At 58.5% G+C, this 23042-nt stretch overlaps 1 pseudogene; it reads right to left on the reverse strand.

The window, feature by feature from the left end:
- Positions 1 to 9858: 9858 nt before the first annotated feature.
- On the reverse strand, positions 9859 to 22839 carry LOC140901062 (syntaxin-binding protein 2-like; annotated as a pseudogene).
- Between the last annotated feature and the right edge of the window lie 203 nt (positions 22840 to 23042).

Below are 23042 nucleotides of genomic sequence, written 5' to 3' on the forward strand. Positions count from 1 at the left end.
AGAGCTGTGCCCGGGGCCGTGGAGCGGGGGGATGGGACAGAGCGACGTTTAAACCAGAGGGGCGGAGGGCGCGCCCCATCTTCCTCAGAGCCCTGGGCTGGCCTGTGCCCCCTGGCCCCAGGGGTGGGGGCTGGAAAGTGACTTGCCTTGCCCCAGAGTGCCAAGGCCACTGGCTGTACCGGAGAGACAGGGCAGCTGCAGGAAACCGCCCCCCTCCCCCCCCCCCCCCCCCGAGCTGGGCTCCGTGGGGCCAGGATTCAGGCCTGGGGAGCTTTGGGCCTTGTGGAAGGGACTCCAGCACTGGGGAAAGGGCCAGCTTGACTGCCCCAGAGCCCAAGGCTTGCGTCACACCCCCATCCCCCACGCCAACGGCCCTGCCCTGAAGGGACCCATCTAGGGGCAGAGCGGAGCTCAGGCTCTAGCCCCCGCGTGCCAGTCCCACAGCCGGCAGGCAACGCGGGTGCTGTCCCAACAGGAACTGGACTGAGCCCCTCTCCACAGCCACCACCCACTGTCAGACACTGCTCCCCTGGGACAGATTCGAACCCGTGCCCCAGAGAGGAGAGACGCCCCCTACCCCCGCCAGCCCAGAATATTATTATTCATCTTACATAGCACTGTCCAGCAAAGCACTTCCCAAAGGAGGTCAGTGTCATCATCCCCACTGTACACATGGGGAAACTGAGGCAGAGGGTAGGGAAGGGATTTGCTCAAGGTCACCCAGTGGCAGAGCCAGACATAGACCTCCAGTCTGCTGCATCCCAGTTCAGTGCTTTACCCACTAGGCCACACTGCCTCCCTTGAATCATAGAATCATAGAATATCAGGGTTGGAAGGGACCTCAGGAGGTCATTTAGTCCAACCCCCTGCTCAAAGCAGGACCAATCCCCAATTAAATCATCCCAGCCAGGGCTTTGTCAAGCCTGACCTTAAAAACTTCTAAGGAAGGAGATTCTACCACCTCCCTAGGTAACGCATTCCAGTGTTTCACCACCCTCCTAGTGAAAAAGTTTTTCCTAATATCCAACCTAAACCTCCCCCACTGCAACTTGAGACCATTACTCCTTGTCCTGTCATCTTCTAAAAGAAGACTCTGTGGCCATAGCTCGGGAGCGGCTTTCCCTCCACGCACTGCCAGGGGAAGCCATGAGATGTTTAGTATTGTCTGTCCCAAGTGTGAGGAGGCACGAGCCACCCCGGGTCCCACACAGGTGCCTCTGTCCAGATGGCACGAAGGCCGAGTGGGCCCATCAGCTTTGGTGCCCCTCTTGCGCCCCAACATTCAGAAGTCACTAGTCAGGCCTCAAAATCATGAGATTTGCTTAAAAAATCACAAGATTTTAATATTTGTTTGCATTCTGGCGTGGCTGTGTTTGGGAGGTGCGAGGTCTGGGGCTTCTCCTCCACGCCGAGGGTGGGCACTTTATCTAACGAAAACGAAGATTCTTCGTTACTGATCCCATTCCAACTCACCCACTGCTGAGCTCACCATGCAATGATGGGCGTTGGCAACGCTGGCCATTTAAGGGTTAAAGTGTGACAGGGTGTTGGTCTACCCTGGCACTAGAAGGGCAGCAGGAAGAGCAGCAGCCCCACAATTGAGTTGCCTTGGAAATTTGGGGGTGTGTGTGGAACCCTTATGTTTTCACCCCTTGCAAAAAATTTTCAAAAGCCAAAAATGTCTATGTGTGTGTGTGTGTGGTTTTTTTCATCCCCTCCCATCCACTTTCCAGTGGCAAATGAGAAAAGGACAAAGGGCAGAGAAATGGGGGAGGGAGGGGTAATTTTTCAAAGGCTTTTTTTAAATTGCTCATCAAAAACCTGAAATGTTTAGAAAGAAGCAAATTTTTTCTTCAACACTGTCAAGAAAAAGGCCAATTTACCAACAAAAAAGCTCAGGCTTTAGTTAAAAAAGGAGCGAAAGAAGCAGGGCTGAAATAGGTACAGAATATAATGAAAGGAGGGGGGTGCTCCTATTTGCCCCCCCTTCACCTGCCCCAGTGTTACAAGAACAATGGGACGCTCTGTGAAAGCAAATGTCAAGGGAAGTTACATAGTTAGCCAGGGGAACTCACTGCCACTAGATGTCACTGACATTGCGAGCCTGGCAGGATTTAGACAAGGATGGTGGGGGTGTGGGAGCAAGGGTGTCAGGACAGAATTTAGAAAACAGGGCACAAGGCCACTGCTGACTGTCAGGATGAGGGAGATATGCCCCCGTCCCCCGAATGGCTAGGCAGCAGTTCTGCGGAAAAGGACCTAGGGGTGACAGTGGACGAGAAGCTGGATATGAGTCAGCAGTGTGCCCTTGTTGCCAAGGAGGCCAATGGCATTTTGGGATGTATAAGTAGGGGCATAGCGAGCAGATCGAGGGACGTGATCCTTCCCCTCTATTCGACATTGGTGAGGCCTCATCTGGAGTACTGTGTCCAGTTTTGGGCCCCACACTTCAAGAAGGATGTGGATAAATTGGAGAGAGTCCAGCGAAGGGCAACAAAAATGATTAGGGGACTGGAACACATGAGTTATGAGGAGAGGCTGAGGGAGCTGGGATTGTTTAGCCTGCAGAAGAGAAGAATGAGGGGGGATTTGATAGCTGCTTTTAACTACCTGAAAGGGGGTTCCAAAGAGGATGGCTCTAGACTGTTCTCAATGGTAGCAGATGACAGAACGAGGAGTAATGGTCTCAAGTTGCAGTGGGGGAGGTTTAGATTGGATATTAGGAAAAACTTTTTCACTAAGAGGGTGGTGAAACAGTGGAATGCGTTACCTAGGGAGGTGGTAGAATCTCCTTCCTTAGAGGTTTTTAAGGTCAGGCTTGACAAAGCCCTGGCTGGGATGATTTAACTGGGAATTGGTCCTGCTTTGAGCAGGGGGTTGGACTAGATGACCTTCTGGGGTCCCTTCCAACCCTGATATTCTATGATTCTATGATTCTATGACTGGTTATGTCATCATTAGCCACTAGAGGGGGTTCTTGCACTTTCCTCTGAAGTCGCTGGTGCTGGGGTGGCTGGCCCCATTGATCTGATTTGGGGAAGGAGGCAGCAGGGAGAGGGCAGGGTACTGGGCTAGATGGGTCCTGTGACGCTAGCAGACCAGGTGCCAGCTCATGCCCAGGCCTCACTGAACACTGACAAATGCAGAGCTTGACCCAGCCTGTGTGTTAGCCGTGTTAAAACAGCTGCTGATCAGCGTGTGTGGAGTGTTTCAACTTGTGGAATTGCTTGCAGGATTGATCTCTCCCATAACCTCTGTAGCCCGTGGTATAAAGTCAGAATGAATGTTTGCATCATAAACTTCTGTAACTGCTCTACACCACTGAGTTTGCAAGGCAGCTTACGTCCACCTAACACTGCGTCTACACTAAAATTTGACTCCCGCTGATGTAACTCACCTGCTTTGCCGACTTAATCATGCCACTTCCCCCAGTCAGCGTAGTTAGGTCAATGCAGTGTCAGTGTACATACTGCGTTGCTTACATCGACTGTCCCGCAATGCCCCACACTGACAGTACAATCGATACCACACACCACAGACACAAAGAGCCAGGTGTACACACACACAAGTGCTGTAACTACTGTGGCGGCTGCATGCAGGGCGATTTGATTTTGTAGTGTAGCCGTGGCCTGTGTAACTCCCCCAACAGGGGAGAAGCATGAATTAGTGTAAAGTGCTGGGCCTGCCCATTGAAACCAAACGAGCCATTGCGAAACATCTTACTGATTGCCTCTGTTGTTAGATATTTCACTGCATGTGTGTGTGTTCTCCCTGTGTGCTGCCCCAGCTCTGTGCAGACAGCCAGCACAGCAGACCTTGAGTGAACCGCCCAATGACCACAAGATCCGTTAAGGGACGAAGGCACCCGGCCAGGTTTATTGTTGACAAGGCATGCTAATAGCACCTGGCAGATTCTACGAGGATACTAAGACACGTATGCCTGTGACAATGGACACAGCTCAGTGAATGGCGGGACTTTCCATTGCCCCCTTGGCTGGACCAACACATTCTCTCAGAGATACCCTGATACAAACAAGCTGCCCCTCTGACTTAGATACTGCCCTCTGACCTGGCTAGTTATTGTCCATTTTTTTTTGTACATGTTGGTTTGATTAAAACATTTGTATTTATTACGTTGCTATTTGACCTTATCTTTTAGGAGGGCTCAGTGTGTTCCTGTTATCCTTGGGGAATGTTTTTGTGCCATTCTTGATATCGTGGTTTTTGTACCACGCTTCTGGAATGTGTTTCTGTGAGTCCTTTGTGGCGAGCACTGTCCAGGACTGCGCGTTTCTGCACGATCAGCGCTGGGCTGGCCAGATTCTGGGAACGTGCAAGTGGGCAGGGCCTGATGTTTGCTCACAGCAGGGAGAGGGGATACTGGGCTGGATGGGCCCTGTAGGAACCAGCCAGGCTGAGTTTCCTGCAGGGCAGAGGGAAGTGAGTGGGCCTCGTTAGATGCAGCCTGGGGGGCTGGCTGTGGTGAGGGGGTCTTGGGCTTTTGGGGGGTTCTCTGCAACAAGCTGTCTCTGTGACTGATGCTGATCACACTACGCTGCCCCCTTCTTAAAGCCCAGCCCAGCCCAGCCCAGCAGCTGGAGCCCACCCAGTAATTAGGAAATGAGATTTAATTTCAGGCAACAAAATGCCACGAAAGTGGCGGGTGAGCCGGCTTTGGGCTGTGAGGTAAGATGATAAGCAGCATCACACGGGCTGGTTGGTTGCATAATTGTGAACTTGGCTCAGGCTGGTCGCCTTCCCCACCCCCGCCCAGCCCTGGAGGTTGGGGGCCGACTCTGGGGAGGGCTGGGGAACGAGATGCTGGGTCCCTGCCCGGGAGAAGGGGTTTGCGCTGGGCATCATTCTGGGATTGCTCAGCCCCCAGCATGGCCTGGCCCAGGGCAGGGACCCAGCAGTCCATACCCACAAGGGATGGGCAGGTTGGGGACAGGGCTAGCTCAGCCTGGGTTTGGTGAACTCTGATCTTTAGACAATATTTCCCCTAGGGCCCATTGGATGCACCCGTACTGCCTACAGGGGGCACTGCTGCTGCATGGGGGTATCACCCACCCGCATCTCCTGCCTCCCACTGCCCCACCCCAAATCACCCCCTGGCACCTCCACCCATGCACTGTATACAGCTTGCAGTTACTGTAAACCTCTCCCCCTCCCTGCTACCCCCACTGCCTCCCCCCAGCCCTGCTGTAAGCCCCCCAAGTCACCCCGCTCTGCCCCAAACAATCTCCCTCCAGCAGGGTCTGCATGCAGGTCTCTGCAGGATGAGCTCTTCTGCAAGCCTGGTGCAGCTTCACCTGTCCCTGGGTCCCAGCTCCGCTCTAGTCATGATCCCCCCAATCCAGGCCCAAAGGTCTTGGGGGCCCTGGCACAGCTGGCACTGGGAGACAGGGGCATCTTGGCACCCCATTCCCACCAGCCCCCAGGGCTGGGACCAGCACAGTGATCAGCTCCCCCAGGCCCACTGCATGGGCTGATGCGTGCAGCTCTCTCCAGCTGCCCTCACCAGGGCCTGGGGCAGAGCATGGCAGAGCCAGGGCAGAGGGGCTGGGCCTGTCTGCTGGACCCACCCTCCCTCCTGGCACCGACCAGGCCCATGGCCAGCTGTCTCAGGCCTGCACCCCCCTCCTGCTTCTGGGGGCAGGCTGAGGGGTACAGTGTGTGTGGCTGGGGTGCCCCTTGCTCAAGGTGCAGGCCCGGGGTGCACACGGAGCCCCAGTGGCAGCCCAGCTGTAAGGGCAGCCATGGGGGGAGCTGGCGAGCCCACAGTCGGGCAGGTGTCTCCACCGGAGCTTTTTAATTCCGCGCCCCCAATTCGCCGCCCACCTGCCTGGCAGCCGCGCAGCAATTATCCAAATGGCTGTTAATTGCGGCTGATAATTCCCCACGGGGATCAGGGATGGAAAACTCCGCAGCTGAGCAGATTGGGGCTGGGCCCAAGCAGCAGATCCCAGGTGCCAGGGTCTCTCACCCCGTCCACAGCAGGCACGCAGTGCTGGCCGTGCTGGTGTGCCCAGCAGGGAGACAGGAGCTGGCCCAGGGGGAGGGGAAACGGGGCCTGCTGGGCTCTACGGGACTGACCTGTGCCGGGGCACGTTCCCCAGCAGGCTGCGTGTGCAATTATTAGCAGGAGTATGGGGGGAGAGAAGGATGGGCAGAGCCAGGGGGGCTGGGAGGCAGGACTCCTGGGTTCTGTGCTGAGCTCTGGGAGGGGAGTAGGGTCATAATCATAGAGTCATAGAATCATAGAATATCAGGGTTGGAAGGGACCCCAGAAGGTCATCTAGTCCAACCCCCTGCTTGAAGCAGGACCAATTCCCAGTTAAATCATCCCAGCCAGGGCTTTGTCAAGCCTGACCTTAAAAACCTCTAAGGAAGGAGATTCTACCACCTCCCTAGGTAACGCATTCCAGTGTTTCACCACCCTCCTAGTGAAAAAGTTTTTCCTAATATCCAATCTAAACCTCCCCCACTGCAACTTGGGTCTAGGGGTTAGATCAGGGGCTGGGAGGCAGGACTCCTGGGTTCCATGCCCAGCTCTGCCCCCAAATCCATGTGAGTCACTCCCGCTCTGGGTGCCTGTTATTGAGGTTTCGTGTCACATGGGTGCTGCTGGGCATTTTCCAAGCCCCCTGGGGGGCTGGGATCGTCTTTTGCCAAGCCTGGGGCACTCTGAGGCTGGCAGGTGCTGGGGAGCCATGGCAGGGTGAGATGGGTAGGGGCACAGGAGGGGTGCAATGCAGAGTCTGGGCTGCAGGGGGGCGCATAGGCTGAGAGTGTCTGACCTGGCTGGTCCCCTCCTGCTGCGGAGAGGAACTGCATTTTCTCCCTCTGCCTGTCTCCCACCCAGGGCAGCCCCCAGCTGGGCTGGGAAGCAGCTGCCTGCCCTCCCGTGAACCAGCCAGGGGCACTGGGCTTGAAGGGGTGCTAGCCTAACGTGGCCTAGGCCAGGCCCAGATGATCACAAACAGGGCGCGCCCAGCCAGGCCATCCCTGCGCCGAACCTGGCTCAGCCCAGGCCCCAACCCATGGCTACATGGCCAAGTCAGTGCCCTCCAGCCCCCGGCCCTCCCCAGCTGCCTGCAATAGCTGTGCTGCTCCCCCCCCTCCACCCCTCCCGCCCCAACTGGCCTGGCTGGGACACCGCAGGTCAGGGCGGGAGGGGTCACAGGCAACCAGAGCAGTGACTCTGTGCATCCCGAAAACCTCCCAGGACCAGGGTAAGCTGGGTTTGGTCCTTGGCACAGCACAGCTCACAGGCCTGAAGCCTCCTTCCCACCTCATGGGGTGCGTGACCATGTGTGGCTGGCTGAGTGCCCCCTGGGCACCAAGGGAGCAGGGGATGGGCTGGGAGAGGGCAGGAGGGGTCACAGCCTGCGAGCAGATTGAGAGGAGAAGTTAGACAACCCCAACCCTCATGAGTGATGGGTCTGATCCCCCACCACGGTCACCCCTGCTCTGGGCCCTGATCCCCCATAATACTCCTCCGGGACCTGGGGCAGGTCCTTGACCTGGCACTGGTCTCTCACTGTCTCCAGCTGGTGGGGGTGGGGTTGCTGAGGGCGCTAACCCCCATGCCCAGTGACTACAGAGGCAGGACGAGTCTCCGAGCTGAGCCGGGGGAGCAGGGTGCGGGAAGGGTAGGAGAATGGGGCTCTCTCACAGCCCCTCCTTGGCTCCTTTCACCCTCCAACAAGGAGGGGGGTGGGGACACTGCCACTGCACCCCCAGCTGTTGGCACAGGCTAGAGGGTGCCAGAGGGGAGCCCTGGCCTGGCTGGTGGGATGAGCCTACACAGCTGCTCACACAATGCAGGTGCCAGCCAGGGCCCCAAGGGCTGGGGGCCAGCAGCAGCCGGGGTGGCGGGACCCTGGGGCAGCTCTAGGCACAGGAGGATGGAGGAGGTGGGGGTTGGGGCAAAGGCCAAGCCCTAGAGGGGGACCAAGGAGGCAGGTGTTCTGTCCCACATCTGAGAGGGAAGCAGGGGCTAGTGGTTAGAGCAGGGGCTGGGACGCAGAGGGCTGGGTTCCAGCGCTGATTCTGGGAGGGGCAGGGGCTGGGTGGGTATGGTTCCCTGTGGGGCCAGCCTGGGGGCTGGGCCCTGGTGCTCGCTCAGTGCCTGTCCCAACCCCACACTTGATGGGGATCCCATAGCTAGCTTGGGGGAACTCCTGAGGCTCCCTCCTGGTCCCCCTGGCACACGGACCAGAGGCAGAACAAGGCACTAGGAGCAGGGGGACACAGGGAACTGTGGAGGTTCTGGGGCACGGCTGGGTGAGCCAGCACTGCACCAGCAGGGGGCGACCACAGGCCAGAGCAGAGCTGCCCCCAGGCCCTGGTCCAACAGTGAAAGGAGCAGCCACTGCCCCACCCTGCTCCCGGGTGCGGGGAGGCAGCGCTGGCCTGGTGACTCGGAGCCAGGACGCCTGGGACCTGCAGCAGGGCTGGAGGGGGAGTTGGGGAGATCCCGCTCCCTGGGCCCTCAGCCACCTGCCCCGCCCTGTGCCCTCCCTTCCCCTGCCTGTGAACAGCAGCAGAGACCTCGGCCAGCCTTTGGCAATGCACTTCATTGGCCCAGGCACATGCCCAGCAGGGCAGTAGCCGGGGGCAGGGCCAGCACTGACTTTGTGATAATGGGTGGGGGAGGGGCAGGGGCTCAGAGCTGCGAACAAACAAACTCTCCCCCTGCGCCCCCCACCCCCTGGAGGTCACTCCCAGTAAAGGAGGTCACTGCCTTTACCTGGGATCACTCCTGCCAGCGCTTGCCCCAGCACAGCCCGCCTGGCAGGCAAGAAGGAGAGGATCTCTAGGGCCCGTGGGATTCAGGGGGTGAGGCTTGGCTCAGGGCTTGATCAGACCCAAGGGGGCTGGAGCTGGCTGCCTCAGATGGAGCTGGGGCTCCAGGTGCCCAGGGCGTGGCTCTGATACCCAGGGAAAGGCAGTGGGGAGGTGTCTGCACTGGGCAGGGGCATTTGATCCAGGCCCATCAGGTGGCGAGCCCGCTCTGCCCTGCTGCTAGGGTGACCAGACAGCAAGTGTGAAAAATAGGGACAAGGGGTGGGGGGTAATAAGAGCCTAGATAAGAAAAAGCTCCGAATATCAGGACTCTCCCTATAAAATCGGGACATCTGGTCACTCTACCTGCTCCTGACCAACCCTGGACACGCCTCCTACGCAGTCCTGGCTCCACCCCCACTTACTTGGGCACTCTGACTGCAACTCCTGCTAGGACCCCTCCCCCCTTCGGGAGCCGAGGTCCCCACTGGGGGACAGGGCCAAGAGGCCAGGGTGCCAGGCTGTGATGGGAGGGGTGCAGGGACCAGGGCTGGGCCAGCACCCCAAGGCGGTGAATGGGGATGATATGGGGGCAGAAGGGGGGTTCTCTTTAATCCTTTGCAGACTGGACAGACACAGCTTGGGGCTCAGTGGCTGGGTCACAACCGCCCCAAAGCCAGATGGTGGTAGCAGCCTCTGCGTGCCCCGCATCACTAGCGGAGGGCTGACAGGAGGGGGAGGGGGAGGTGCTGTGCTTTGGGTCCCAGGCAGGGGAGGTAGGAATGGCTGAAGCTGGTAGATAATGGAGCCAGACTCTGCCCCTACCCCATCAGGGGCAGGGTGGCCACAGGGCACAAAGGGTGACAGCCCTAGAGGCTGTGCCAGAGGGAGGGAGCCTGGCCTGCCCTCTGCCCTAACAGCCAAGGAGTCATTCCCCCCCCACCCCCCAAGAACTGACACCGCAGCCAGGAGTAGGGGGGAAGGTGCCTTGTTGAGAAGAGGAGGTGGAGCTGGGGACAGCGAGCTGGAGCTGTGGGGGGCAGAGTCTCTGGGGGGAGGGGGCTGCCTCTAGGCCTCCTCGGGGTCTAGCTGGTTGAGGGTTTGGATGTCATCCAGGAAGCGCTTGGGGGTCAGGATGTGACTGGAACCTGGGGGAGAGAGAGGTGGTTGGCAGCGGTCGGCACAGTGGCGCGGGTATGAGGCTGGCATCACCATCACCCCCATTTTTGCAGCTGGACCCTGCTCTAGTGCAGGAGGGGAGGGACTCTCTCCTACCCCCTGTTGTTGTACCAATAAAATAAAAACCAGCAGGATCTTATTAAAGGGAAAAGGCAAAATGCCACATTTATTGTAAATATAATAAAGAAATATAAAACTCACACTGTCCTATCGTTACTTATTCCTTACTTAATTATATATATATCTATATATTCATTCATTCATTCATTCATTCATTCATACCAGTTCTGCATAGGGGTTTATAGTTACCAGCCTAGAGGTTGCTCGTGACAGGGTACTGGCCAGGTAACCTGTACACGAGAGTGGAGCCGAGTCCATGTCAGATGCGCATCCGATGCTCCTGAAGGGTAGTGGCAGAACTGGAGACTCAAAGTTCTCAGTCCTTAGTGTCCATTTTTATAGGAATTTCTTCCTATGCCAGTCCGTGGAATTTGCTTTGTCATATTGTTAGTCATGACTGCTCCAGGACGGCTGTCAGGTGCTCATCAGCTTTCTTCATCCTTTGAATTGGTCGGGTGGATCCCAGTTTGCCCTCCGGTGGGGTTCTCTGGTTGTCTCCACCTGGCGTCTTCTTCGGCCAATCGATGTTAAATTCCTAGGCTGGCACTTCCCTGTTTATTCAAAACCCACCATTCATTCACATACATTCCTTACTTTAATAAAAAAAACACATTTCTCATTTCACCGAGTATTGTTATTTTATTTGAGACTCCCTGTCTCTTGACATTCCTTCGGTATTGCCTTTCTTTTATTATACAAAGGTGTTATTTATTTGAGACTCCCCGTTTTTTTAACATTCCTGATCCAAACTATAGAAGGTGGGAGTCTCTATGTGACATTTCTATGAGCGCCGCTCCAATTCGTGGTTCTTCATGGGTGTTACAAACAAGCATGTCAATCTCCATTACAAAGTATCCGTTTGCAAAGTAGAGCCAATTGAACATAAAGTGAAGTTAGTTAAAAAGCATGTCAATCTCCATTACAATCAATGGAAAGCGCCAATACAGAGAAAGCAGAGTCAATTAAGCCGTTTAGTTTTACAAGCGTCCATCTTAATAACAAGTGAGAAAGTATCAATTCAGAGTCAATATGAGCGGTTTGGTTTTCCAAGCGTCCATCTTAATAACAAGTGAGAGAAAGTATCAATTTAGAGAAAGCAAAGCCAATTGAGTGGTTTGCAAGGTACGGTTTGCAAGCTTTAATACAGAATTGTAAATCAATATTGCAGATTTACAATTATGTCAAAAAGAAGAATTATAAATGCAGATTTAATAAATATTATAAATCAATATTGCAGGTTTACAATTTCTTATGAACAGAATCACAAATATTGGAATATGCCTACACTGTGGCCTGGCACCGCACCCCTCGTGCTGCTGTACCCTGCACAGCCAGGCAAGAATCCACGCGCTGACAGTGTTCCTCACCCTTGGGTCTTCGAGGGGTGTGTGCAGGGGGTGAGCCATATCCCTATGGGAGTTACTGGGGGTGTCTGACTGGGCCCCCACACATGGTCCCTGGGCAATGAGAGGCCTGGGGAGCCAGCGGCCAGGAGATCAGGTGGCTAGATACAGGCCTTGTGGGACAAGCACATCTGTTCCCAGACCCCTGGGTGCGGGAGGACAGAGGGTAGCATGGGCCCCCTGTGGGTGCTGGGCAGGCAGTTTTAGGGTCTCCCCCACCCAGGGGGTCCCAACTGTCCCTGACCTGGGCATTCCAGCCACCCTTCCCCCCAGGACTCGCCCTACTCACCGATCACCACCTCCCACTTGCCCCTGGTGGCCGGGGTCAATTCGTAGGCGCAGCGCATCTCAGACATGGACACCCCACCCAGCACGTAGATGATGAGGCGCGGGCCCATCTGGTACTCAGTCGCTGGCTTGTTCTTGTGCCAATGCCTGAAGCAGGAGCTGGGGGAGAGAGGGGCAGTGTGGATACCAGGGGCTCGCTGAGGGAATGCCAGGTGTAGGGGTGGGCACTGCCCAAAGCGGGGGCTGGGGGGAGAGAGGGGCAGTGTGGATACTAGGGGCTCGCTGAGGGAATGCCGCATGGAAGGGCAGGGCCTGGAGGAGGTTGGGAGGCAGAAGGGAGTAGGGGAGGGTGGCACCTGCCCTGGGCTGGGGGTGCTGTCTAAAGCTCGTCCAGTCCCTTTCCTCTATCCTGGACCCTGGTGTGTTGAGGGACTGCTGGGGCGTGGGGGACACGGTAAGAGGGGTCCAGGGCTCCAGGCTCTTGGGCACCCCCTCCCCTGCAGAGGACAGGGCCCTGGCCATGCACTCCCAGGCACAGAGGCTCCCACACCCTGGGGGGGGTGTGTCAGGGCTCTGCTGTCCACAGCCCAGCCAGGCTCAGCCTTACCTGACAGCAGCCTGGGAGCTGGTGGTAGGGACCGGGTCTGACACGAAGGGCCACAGACTCTTGTCCAGTTTGTCCTCAAGGATGTCCTGGCAGGGGAGGACAGATCAGCAGGGGCCAAGCAGCAGGAACCTCTGACCTGGTGGCCAAGCCAGGCCCCATTGGGGCGGAGGGGCTGAGATGGCTCCTCACTCAATGATTGACAGTCCCTGGGGGGGAGCAGCCTGGGGCCCACTTTCCAGGGTGGGGCATGGGGAGCCAGCAAAGAGCACGCTGACTCCTCCAGTGATGCCCCCAACTCTCCACATCCCCCTCAGCTGCTCAGTGCCCTGCTGTGACCTGCCTACCCATCCACCGTTATGGGGAGGGCAGAGACCTCCTGCAGCCGGATCCAGGGCCCCTCACTTGGGGTGGGGGAGGCAGGGGGCTGCCCTCAGTGCCCCTTCCCTGCTGCGGGCAGATCCAGGCCCTGCCTCTTGCTCCATGAGGTGTGTCCCAGCCACGCAGGGGGCCCAGGCTATGATACATCCTAATGCCACATAATAGGGGCTTTTACATTAGTCCGCTGCTTTGACTTGTACAGGGAAGCTTAAGGCCTGCCAAGCTGTGGCTGGCGCAGAAGGGGGCGCCCCTGATTGGATTATGCATGGGACTGAGGTTACTGCAACTACCTGCCCCAAAATCCCACAGGAGGAACCATCACAATGCTGGAACAGGGGCCTGGGAGCCTCCCACCTCTGATCTGCCAGGGACAGGAGCTCTGGTCGGGGGGTTAATTCTTGGCCTGGAGGAGCCCCAAGCCAGTAGGTTGAAGGCAACTAAGTGTGCCCCCCACCCCCTTGAGGAGTGCCCCACAGGACTGGGTGATGAGGGGCTCAGCCCCCAGTAAGGGTGGGGGGAAGGAGTGACCATGTCACCTTTCACAAGCTAAGCAGGTTTGGGCCCAGGCAGTGCTTGGATAGGAGACCTCTAAGGAAAAGCCACTGGGTGCTGGGAGGTGCGAGTGAGTCAGCAGAGGGTGCTCTATGACCCCAGGGAGTGGGCGGGGGGCTCTGCAGGGGGTGCTCTCCCCGGTCAGTCAGTGACCAGTACTGTGCTGCAGGAGTTCATCCTTTAGATGAACGTCACACAGCTGCTCCTCACTGGAGGTTAGACCAAGGACCCTGCCAGCCATTCAGATTCCAATGCCAGTCACGACAGTGTGCTGCCTGGATCCTCTGCACTTCCAGCCCCACACACTGATCACCTCCTGCCCTAGACTCTTGGGCAGCGCTGCTGGGCGGCTGTTAACAGCTGCCTGCCACTCCTTAGGAAGAATTCAGCCCTGGTGAGGAACCCCTGTATATACTGCCCATACCCCACCCCAGAGCTGGCAGCATCTCAGCACCGGGTAAGACAACTCCCCTGCACTCGTGTCTATGATTTAAGACCCCTAAGGATGGCAGCAGGAGAGGACTCGCTGATGAGCCCCTCACATGGCTAGAGCCCTGCGCAGATACAAAAATGTGGATGTGCATCAGCCTGCGATCCACAAGCCGCCTTTTACCTGTATCCGCATCCACACCGACAGCAGCTAGCGAGGGTGGGGAAGGGGTCTTGCAGGGAAGAGGCAGTGTGGAGGGGGCAGGGTCTCTAGGAGAAGGGGCAGCTTGGAGGGGGCGGGGTCTCAAGAAGGGGCAGTGTGGGGGCGGGGTCTTGAGGAGAAGGGGCAGTGTGGAGGGGGTGGGGGCTGGGGGGGGAAGGGGTTTCTCATCACGTGCCGCTCCTGGGGGGTCACGAGTGTACACGGCAGCAGCAGAGCATGTTGCATCACAGTGGGGTGGAGGGGTGGGGTGCCGGGCCCCACCCTCTCCAATCCCAAATCCTGCTGCTCAGGAGCTGGTGGGGACACTGGTGCTGCTCGAGCTGCTGGACAGGAAGCCGCGCGGTGGGGCGAGTGGGTGCCGGACAGCCCCAACTCCGACGTGTTGCCTAGCCACTGGCTGTGGGCCGGCGGCCCCGAGTGCCCTGCGTCCCCCGGGCTGCCTGAGCCAGATGCCGCGGGCCAGGCGCTGCTGGGGAGTACAGCCCTGCACGGTTGTATCTGCAGCCAATCCACTATCCGCAGAAATGGGGCACGGATATGCAGGGCTCTACACATGGCTGCCCCCAAACCACCCCCTTGGGCCCAGCCTGCCAGGTGTGACCCCAGTCCCCAAGGCCAGGAAGCAGATGGCCCGGTACCTCCATGATGTCCTTGAGCATGGGGATCCAGTGGGAGAGCTGGTAGCTGGACTCCAGCCGCGCTTTCCTCTTCGGTCGCAGCTGCCTGCTCTGGGGGAGGAAGGGAGAGGGGGTGAGAGGCAGCAGGGAGGAGGTGCGGGCTGGGAACGGGGGCAGACAGGGAGAGCGTGGCCTACCTGAGTCGCGCCAGCCAGGCTGGCAGGGGAGAGGCAGAGAAAACAGAATGGATCACTGAGTGAGAGAGAGAGAGAGAGAGAGAGAGAGAGACTGATGGGAGAACAGAGCTGCTTCCCCTCATTCGCCGCATGGCCACCCCAAGCAGTGGTCACCAGCTCCAGCTCGCTGGCGATCTGAGGTCCTGACTCCCAGTATCCTCTGCCAGGGCAGAAGAAGTCACCCCAGATGGGGAGTAACTCGGGGTCACCCTCCTATGGGGAGGGCGTCACCCCACTGTACAGGGACAGAGGCCACCTCTGTGCTGGGAGTAGGTCACTGCCATAGGGCGGCACCTCCAGGATGGCCTGGGCTCCCCTGTGCAGCACAGATCTGCCCCCTGGCATGAGTACAGCTGCTGGCCCCTGGCTCCAGTCCCTTACCCCAGGCGTGAGAGAGATGCCCAGGAACAGCATGTTGTGGATGATGTCTCTCTGCTGCTGGATGTTGGCATGCTGGATCAGCTTGGTGAGGTTCTCCTTGTCCACACCTGCACGGGGACAGACAGGTCAGCCCTAGCACCCCTGGGACGCACCCACAGCCCAGGCACACGAGTCCGTGGCCCCAGGAGTCCTAGTTCCCCGATCAAATCCTGAGATCCTGCTCTTCCCACCCCTCTCAGAGCTGGGGGTAAACCCAGGAGTCCTGGCTCCCAGGCCCCCTCTATCCCACTAGACCCCACTGCCCTCCCAGAGCTGAGCATAAAACCCAGGAGTCCTGGCTCCCAGAACCATCCGCTCTAACCCACTGAACCCCACACAGTTAATGATCGAATTTAGGTTCTTGCTGCTCCTCCCTCAACAGGTTCTCTCGGGCGCTGGGGTCAGGGGTCTCTCTAGTTCCCCCTGGCAGTGCAATGGGAGCCCCCGTCCCCCTGATCTGGGCTATTCCTATTCCTGCCTCTGCCACCTACTCCTGGCATGCTGCTCCATGCCTCAGTTTCCCCCGTGTAACATGGGGATAGTGCTTTCACCTGTGACAGGGAGGCTTGGCAAGAGCCTCAGGAATATCCCTGGGGGGACTCAACGGGAGTCACAGCAGCAGGGTGTGCACAGAGCAGGATTTTCCCTCCCCAGCGCCGCTATCAGCTCCTGAGAATAGCCCAGATCAGACTGGGGCTGCAGGCTGGAGCCAGCTCTGCTGCAGCAAGTAGCTCCGGTGGTTAACAAGCATGCTGTCAGTCTCTTCCCTGGGTAGATGGTTTGGGCAGCCAGGTGTGTGCCAGGCTCCCCTCTGGAGGCAGGCCTGTACTGCCAGCTGTGAGTTACAGAGCATCTGTGCCATGGGAGCCAGCTATCCCAGAGGGGGCCCCCCTGCCCGAGATTGGTAGCATTATCTCCCTTTTACAGATGTGGAAACTGAGGGGTAAATAGGGGAGGTGACTTGCCCAGAAGGGCTGTGGCCATTAATCCAGCCACACAGGGAATGCTATTGTTCTGCCAACCCCTCAGGATCTCCAAGGGGGTCTAGACCCCACCCCTCCCCCCGCCAGGATCTCCGAGCAGGTTCTAAATCACTCCTCCCTCCTTCTACTTCTCATGTGCTCCCCCGCGGCTCTGTCCCATGGCAAGGGCGTGGCCAGCACAGCTCGCTCACCTCTCCCATGCTGGGCTCGTATGCCTTGAACGCCTTGAGTTTGGCCAGCACAGCGTGCACCAAGTGGAAGTTATCTTCATGGTCCCTGCAGCAAAGACAAACCCTGTGGGTCAGAAACAGCTCCTCCCCCAGGGGCACATGCACTTCCTGTAGGAGGTAACCAGGTACCCTCGCCCTTTGGGCACACTCACTTCCTGTAGAGGATGGCTGGGTACTTCTCCATGGCACACTCACTTCCTATAGGGGATACCTGGGTACCCTTTCCCCTGGGCACACTCACTTCCTGTAGTGGATGGCTGGATACTCCTCCAGGGTTTCACACAATGTGGCAATCTGCTCTGCCAGATTCTCCATCTGCTTGTTCTTTTCGAAAAAGCGGTAGGGGCTGAACCAGTTGTGGAAGCTCTATGGCCTGTCCAGGGAGTACACCTTGGGGACAGGGGAGAGCAGAGATCAGACCCCAGTGCCAACTGCTTGCAGCCAGGCCAGCTGTGCCCCATAGACGCGCTGTTGGATCAGGCCAGCCTGGTGGAGCTGTAGCGAGCCCCTAGTGAGGAAGAGATCCCTTTGCCAGTGCCACTCCTGTTGTGGTAGAGGGATAGCGAGCCAGAGATTCATGTACCAGCCTGGGATAAAGATGCCCCAGGTTCAGGTCCTTACTTGGCTGCAGACTCCCAGGTGTCCTCAATGTTGGGGGAAGGGGCTTGGCGACGCTTCTCGTCTGGCGAAAGCCCCAGCATAGCCACGGGCAAACCCGGCATCAAGGCGCGTCTGCCGCTGTCGCTTATTTCACTGGCCGAACAGAACGAGCCATGGGGACAAAAGTGCTTGGACACCAATAAATAGTATCGGCCCATGAAGGGTTTGCTGGCGCAACGGGACGGGTGAGCCAGCATAGCCTCCTGACGGACACTCAGCTTCTACCAGCCAAAGCTTCTCTTGGCACAGCTGGCACCGGTACCCCAGATGAAATCAGCTAGAGTGGCGAAAGGACTGCTTTGCCAGCGTAACGGCACCTACCCAGGGGCTCTGCCACCACAGCTGCATCAGTTACAGGGGGATTTTTTCTCTCATGTCCCCGTAACAAACCCATACCAACAAAGCTTTTGTATGTAGACCAGGCTCATGTCTCTCTGTGCCTCAGTTTCCCCATCAATGCAATGGGGCTGACACCCCAGTCCTGCCCCTCAGGGGCAGGAGGGGGGAAATCCACTGATGACACAAGGTGGGGATGGGGTGGTTGGGTAAAGGGCAGGCGTGTAGAGTATCGGGCTGTCTTGCAGGCCTAGTATAAACCACCAGTAAGAGCTGGTAAAGCCAGGGAGGCAGGGCCCTCCTCCCCCATACATCTACCATCCCCACCAGGTGCAAGCCAGCGATTCCAGGTCTCACAGGGTGTGAGCAGCCAGCTAGTCCCTGCTGCCCTGTGCTGGCGTCAAACCCGGGGCCCTAGAAGGGAAAGGTTCCCCCGCCAAGCCACATGAACCACTAAGGGTGGGGTGTCGTACGTCACCATCCGCCGCGCGGACCTGCTCCTCCAAAGCCCGGCCACCCCTCACCCGGCTCTCGTAAGGCAGGAAGGCCATGTTGATCTCCTTGAGGGTTTTGATGACCTTGGTGATCCGTGACTTCCTCAGCTCCTTGAACAGAGGCTCAGGACAGGCTGCAAGGCAGAGGCAGTGGGTGGGAGTGACAGGCACAGGGCTCAGGACCCCCAGCACAGCACCAGCCCCCACGGACGGGGCCAGACCGGGCACAGCAGGGGCAGTAGTGCTGCACGCCTGTGGGGAACCTGGGCGAGCCAGCAGGGCCACACAGGAGTCAACGATGAGTCCAGCCCCCCCGAACCAGAGTCATGCCGGGTTCTTGCCTTCTGCAGCATCAGCAGCGAGGGGGAGCCACAATCTCTCCTACGCAGCCCCTGTCTCACACCCTGCCCTCAGCCCCCCGGCAGGGCTGAGTGACCAGAGTGTACAACATAGGATGATGCACAAGGAGGAACAGGGACTTGGGCTCCCCCTGCCGCTGTAATGGGGAGAAGCAGATCTGACCCTGACACACTGGGTATTCTGGTGCTGTCCCATCCCCCCACCGAGTTGGGACTGATGGAGCAATGCATGCTGGGAATGGTAGCCAGAGGCCTCCTTTCTGGGCACATGCTGCAGGTGTCTGTGAGCCGTGCTGGCTGGAGGCAGGCCCGTGGGGGAGAAGGGGGGGAAGGGATAGGTGGCGTCATAGAATCATAGAATATCAGGGTTGGAAGGGACCCCAGAAGGTCATCTAGTCCAACCCCCTGCTCGAAGCAGGACCAATTCCCAGTTAAATCATCTCAGCCAGGGCTTTGTCAAGCCTGACCTCATTCGGTCTGGCCTGCTGGGGCTGCATCCCCTGCAGGAGGGCAGAGCATAATCAGGGTGCTGCGCACTGGCCTGCCGGCAGAGAGAGTCTCCCCCACCCCCAGGCTCCAGTGTGCCGCTGTCCAGGCTCCCAGCTGGGGGATCCCCCGACCCCCGATACTCACGGCTGAGGAAGAAGACGTGAACTGCCTTGTAGTTGAAGGTGGGGGTGCCCTGGAAGTCATTGATCAAAGCCTGCACCGACTGCAAAGGGGGAAGAAAGGGTGTGTCAGCACCTGCCGAGGCCCCTCCCTGCTGCTCAAATGGCCCAGCCCATGCCCAGCCCCTGGGGACTCAGGGCCTAGCATGATGCCATCAGGAGGTGGGCTGGTTTTTACCCCCCTGGCTCTGGGCTCCCTCCCCACCTGGAGCAGGGCTTGTCCCCATGTGCCCGGGACATCCTTAGGGCCCAGTCATGTCTCTCGCTGCCACAGAAGTGTCCATGCCCGGCCACAGATGGGGCCTGGCATTGCCTTGCTGCTGAACTAAGTGGGCTCTGAGCAGTGCCCAGGGAACAGCCGGCCGAGCAGCAATCCCAGGCAACTACCATCAGGGCCCCCTCCCTCCCCGGGCGCCATGCTGGGCACCTGCAGCTTCGCCACGCCAGCTAGCCTGGCAGGGTGTTTGGAACCTGTTCAGACCCCTCGACCAGCCATTGTGACAGGTGAGAACCTGGCTGCCCTGTCCCAAGCCCCAGGCCCCAGCTTGCAGTCCTCTCCTACAGCGCTCCCTCCGCGGGCAGCCCCTGCGGGTTCTGGGCTTCACCCTGCTCTGCCAGCGCCCCCTGCCCCTGGTCTCCCTCCACTCACCTTGCTGCTGCAGATGCAGGAGCCTCCTCCCCAACAGCCCCTGCTCCCTGAGCCTCTGCCTCATCGAGTCTCCTTCGCTTTGAGTCTCAGCTGAGGTCGCCTCTCTCCGCCTGCTGCACCTGCCCATCCAATCCCCACAGGATTGCACTGCGGAGAGGTCTGGGGGACAGTCTGTGCCTCACGTGGCAAAGAACATGAAGCCCAGCTCCGGGGAAGCAGCCTCCTAGGGAGCCCCTACTGGCCCCATTCCCATCCTGACGTTGTGCTGCGCACAGAGAAATGGAACGAGGGGAGTCTCCGTGTTCCCCTAGGAAAGCCCTGTAGGCCATTGGCCCAACATCTCCACCACCTTCCTGCCGTGCCGAATGCTCCCTCTGCCGCACCGGCCTAACCCGCTGCTCCACATCCCCCGGCCCAGTCCATGCCGGGGGCTCAATAACCTGCCTGGCCAATGGTGCATACTGCCCCATGCTTGGCACTCTCCTGCTCCTCCTCCCACCCAGGCTGATTCACTGGTCCCAGTGGTCTGATCCGGTGTGTGTGTGTGGGGGAGATATGGGGCTAGCTGGACAAGCTGGGTCTGATCCAGCGCGGTGGGAAGGCAGACATACCCAAGCCTAGCTGGGGACGGATGATGGGCTAGACAGAGCAGGGATCTGATCCAGCCTGGAAAAGCTCAGGTTCCTAATGAATCTCAAGAGGCTGGAGGGGGAGGAGCATGATATATGGATACAGCATATCCCCAGGGGGACACCAGGGCAACAGGTTCGGCCTCCTTACCTTCCATTCTCTTTCCTTCTTCACGAGGACAACGCTGAGGATCTCTGCGAGGGAAAGAGACGGGGATTAGTGGTGGGGCTCAGACGGGACGGCTGTGCCCTGAGCCAGGACCCACTGGCTGGTGGAAGGACGCCTCGGGGAAGTGGCTCAGAGGCTGCTTTCAGGCCAGATAGTGTTGTGCTCCTAGCAGAGCCCCCAGTCAGCGATCGTGGTGGGGTGACAGGCTAGATGGGCCATGGGTCTGATCCCCCTTCCTTTCTGCCAGGCTGGATACGAGCGCAGCTGAACTAAGGATCTGGCCCCGTGCAGGAAGAAAACAGATCCTGTCCAGCACCTCTTGACTGGAGGGGATCCAGGGACCCTCACTGTGTATGGGGGACAGCAACACAACAAAGACTTCAAATTCTGAGTCCTGCACATAGAACCCCTCCAAGGCATGCCCCACTCAGGGAACTGCTGGCCTGTCTCCTGGGCACCTTCCACAGCCCAGCTAAGCAATTAGATAGTCAGCTCTTCGGGCCAAGCACCATCTTTTTGTTGGTGATGACTGGCGCTCCTGGGCACCACTGTAATACACCTAATGAATAATGTACAACGCCTTGCAAAATGGGGCCTTGGTCCATGACTGGGACTCCTGGGTGCTACCATAATACATCTGTTTTACCCCTACGAAGCACCTGATTCTGGCTGGCCCCGTAGGGCAATAGCCCCGAGACCCTGACCTGTGCTCTCACTCTCACTCCCACTCCCGGTAGCTGGTGTGCGTGAGTGCACTGCCCAACACACTATGTTTCCCCCATAACTCAAGCAATGCCTCTCCCTACCCCACCTCTAGCCCATCAGGACTTGGCTGCTTGGTCCTAATGAGGCTCCAGGGGCTATTCTGCACCAGGACGCGCTGGCCTCCCTGCTGCTTTCCTGCAGTCCTTTACACCTGCGGCATGCGGACGCCCCGTTCACTGGGGCACGTGGGGCTCGAGTGCACGGTAAGGGGCTGGCAGCACAGACTGGATCTAGACATGGCGAAGGCAGACACAAACCTGCTTTCTCCACGCATTTCGACCCTGAACTGCAGCTACACCCCCCCCTCCCCACGCCAGCCCTGGACTGCCCCCACCAGCTGTGCCAGTGCCCCTCACTACTGACTGGAGCCCTTGCTATCCCAGCCCTGGCTCCCACCCACTCCCAGCTCCGCCAGTGCCCCTCACTCCTGTCCACAGCCCCCTGCTATGCCAGCCCTGGTCTGTCCCCCACCAGCTCTGCCTCACTCCTGACCTGCAGCTATTCCAGTCCTGGGATCCCTGCCTCACGGCTCTGCAGATGCCCCTCACTCCTGACTGCAGCCCCCTGCTATCCCAGCCCTTTGCTTACCCCCCCCCCATTCCCAGCTCCACCAGTGCCCCTCACTCCTGACCCGCAGCTATTCCAGTCCTGGGTTCCCCCCCTCACAGCTCTCAGATGCCCTTCACTCCTGACCCGCAGCCCCCTGCTATTCCTGTTCAGAGACCCCTCTTGAACCAGGGCAGTATGGCCCACCCCAAGTATTCAGAAGTCACATGTCAGGCCCTCCTAATTGTGCGATTTAGTGAGGAAAAGCTAAGAGAAGAGCTAAGGGTTATTAGCACCACCGGCCGTCCTGAGCTGTGGGCCACTTTTGCTCTGTCCCAGTTCTGGGGGCAACCATGGAACATCAGAACTGAATCCACTTTGCAAGGGTCTTTTAAACCCCAGGTCTGTGGTCTGGATTTAGCCACAGGCCCCGTCCACTGCAGCCTGGGCTGGAGATTCAGCAGTGGGTTGGGCTTCTGAAGTAACAGAAGTGGGTTGGGCTTCTGAAGTGTAAGGCTTTACCTTGATCTCTCCTACATTACAGCTATAGCCTACGCCAGCTCTGTGTTGGGGCCGGGCAGAAGTGTACTGCTTTACTATGTTACGAAGTGGCTATGACGTCATTTTTCTCCTTGCGCGCAGCCGTTACCCGTTCTGACAGGCTGTTTATAATGCTAACTTTACTAGTTTTCAGAGGTTGTCGGGGGTGGGGGGGGGAATGTGCAAGGTGGAAGTTTCGCCTAGTGCACAAAATATCCTTGCACTGGCCCTGGTGGGAGTCATCCTGATGGAAAGAGATGACGACGATGACGCCCCCACAAAATGCAGCTCCTATGGGAGGGGGCAGCCCTTGGGGGTGGGGCAGACAGCCTCCTCCCCTTCTTGGTGTGTGACAGGCAGGCGGGGGGGAGCTCTCTGCTCCGACTGACTCCTAATCCTCCCCGAGGGTGAGACACACCCAGGAGCACCCCTCCCAGGGCTCCCCAACTGGGCCCTGCCCCCCCAGACCCACACCCAACCAGACCCTGCCCCCGACCGGCTCCACACTCAGACCCCCCGGCTCCGCACTCACTCTTGCGCACCACCGCCTTCAGTCCGGACGGGGCCATCTCCGCCTCTTGCCACGTCCCCTCGAGCCCTGTGGGTAGAAGTAGGACTCAGCTGTGTGCGGGGTGGGGCTGGAGTCAGGACTCCTGGGTCCTGCCCCGGCTCTGCTCCTGTCCTTGGGCACGCCCTGGCCTCTCCCTGCCATGCTCTGGGGAGTGTCTGTGACGCTGGACGACGGCCCCTAGTGACGCTGAAATCAGTCACT

This window comes from Lepidochelys kempii, chromosome 20 (assembly GCF_965140265.1).
Source record: "Lepidochelys kempii isolate rLepKem1 chromosome 20, rLepKem1.hap2, whole genome shotgun sequence".
Lineage (NCBI taxonomy): Eukaryota > Metazoa > Chordata > Testudines > Cheloniidae > Lepidochelys > Lepidochelys kempii.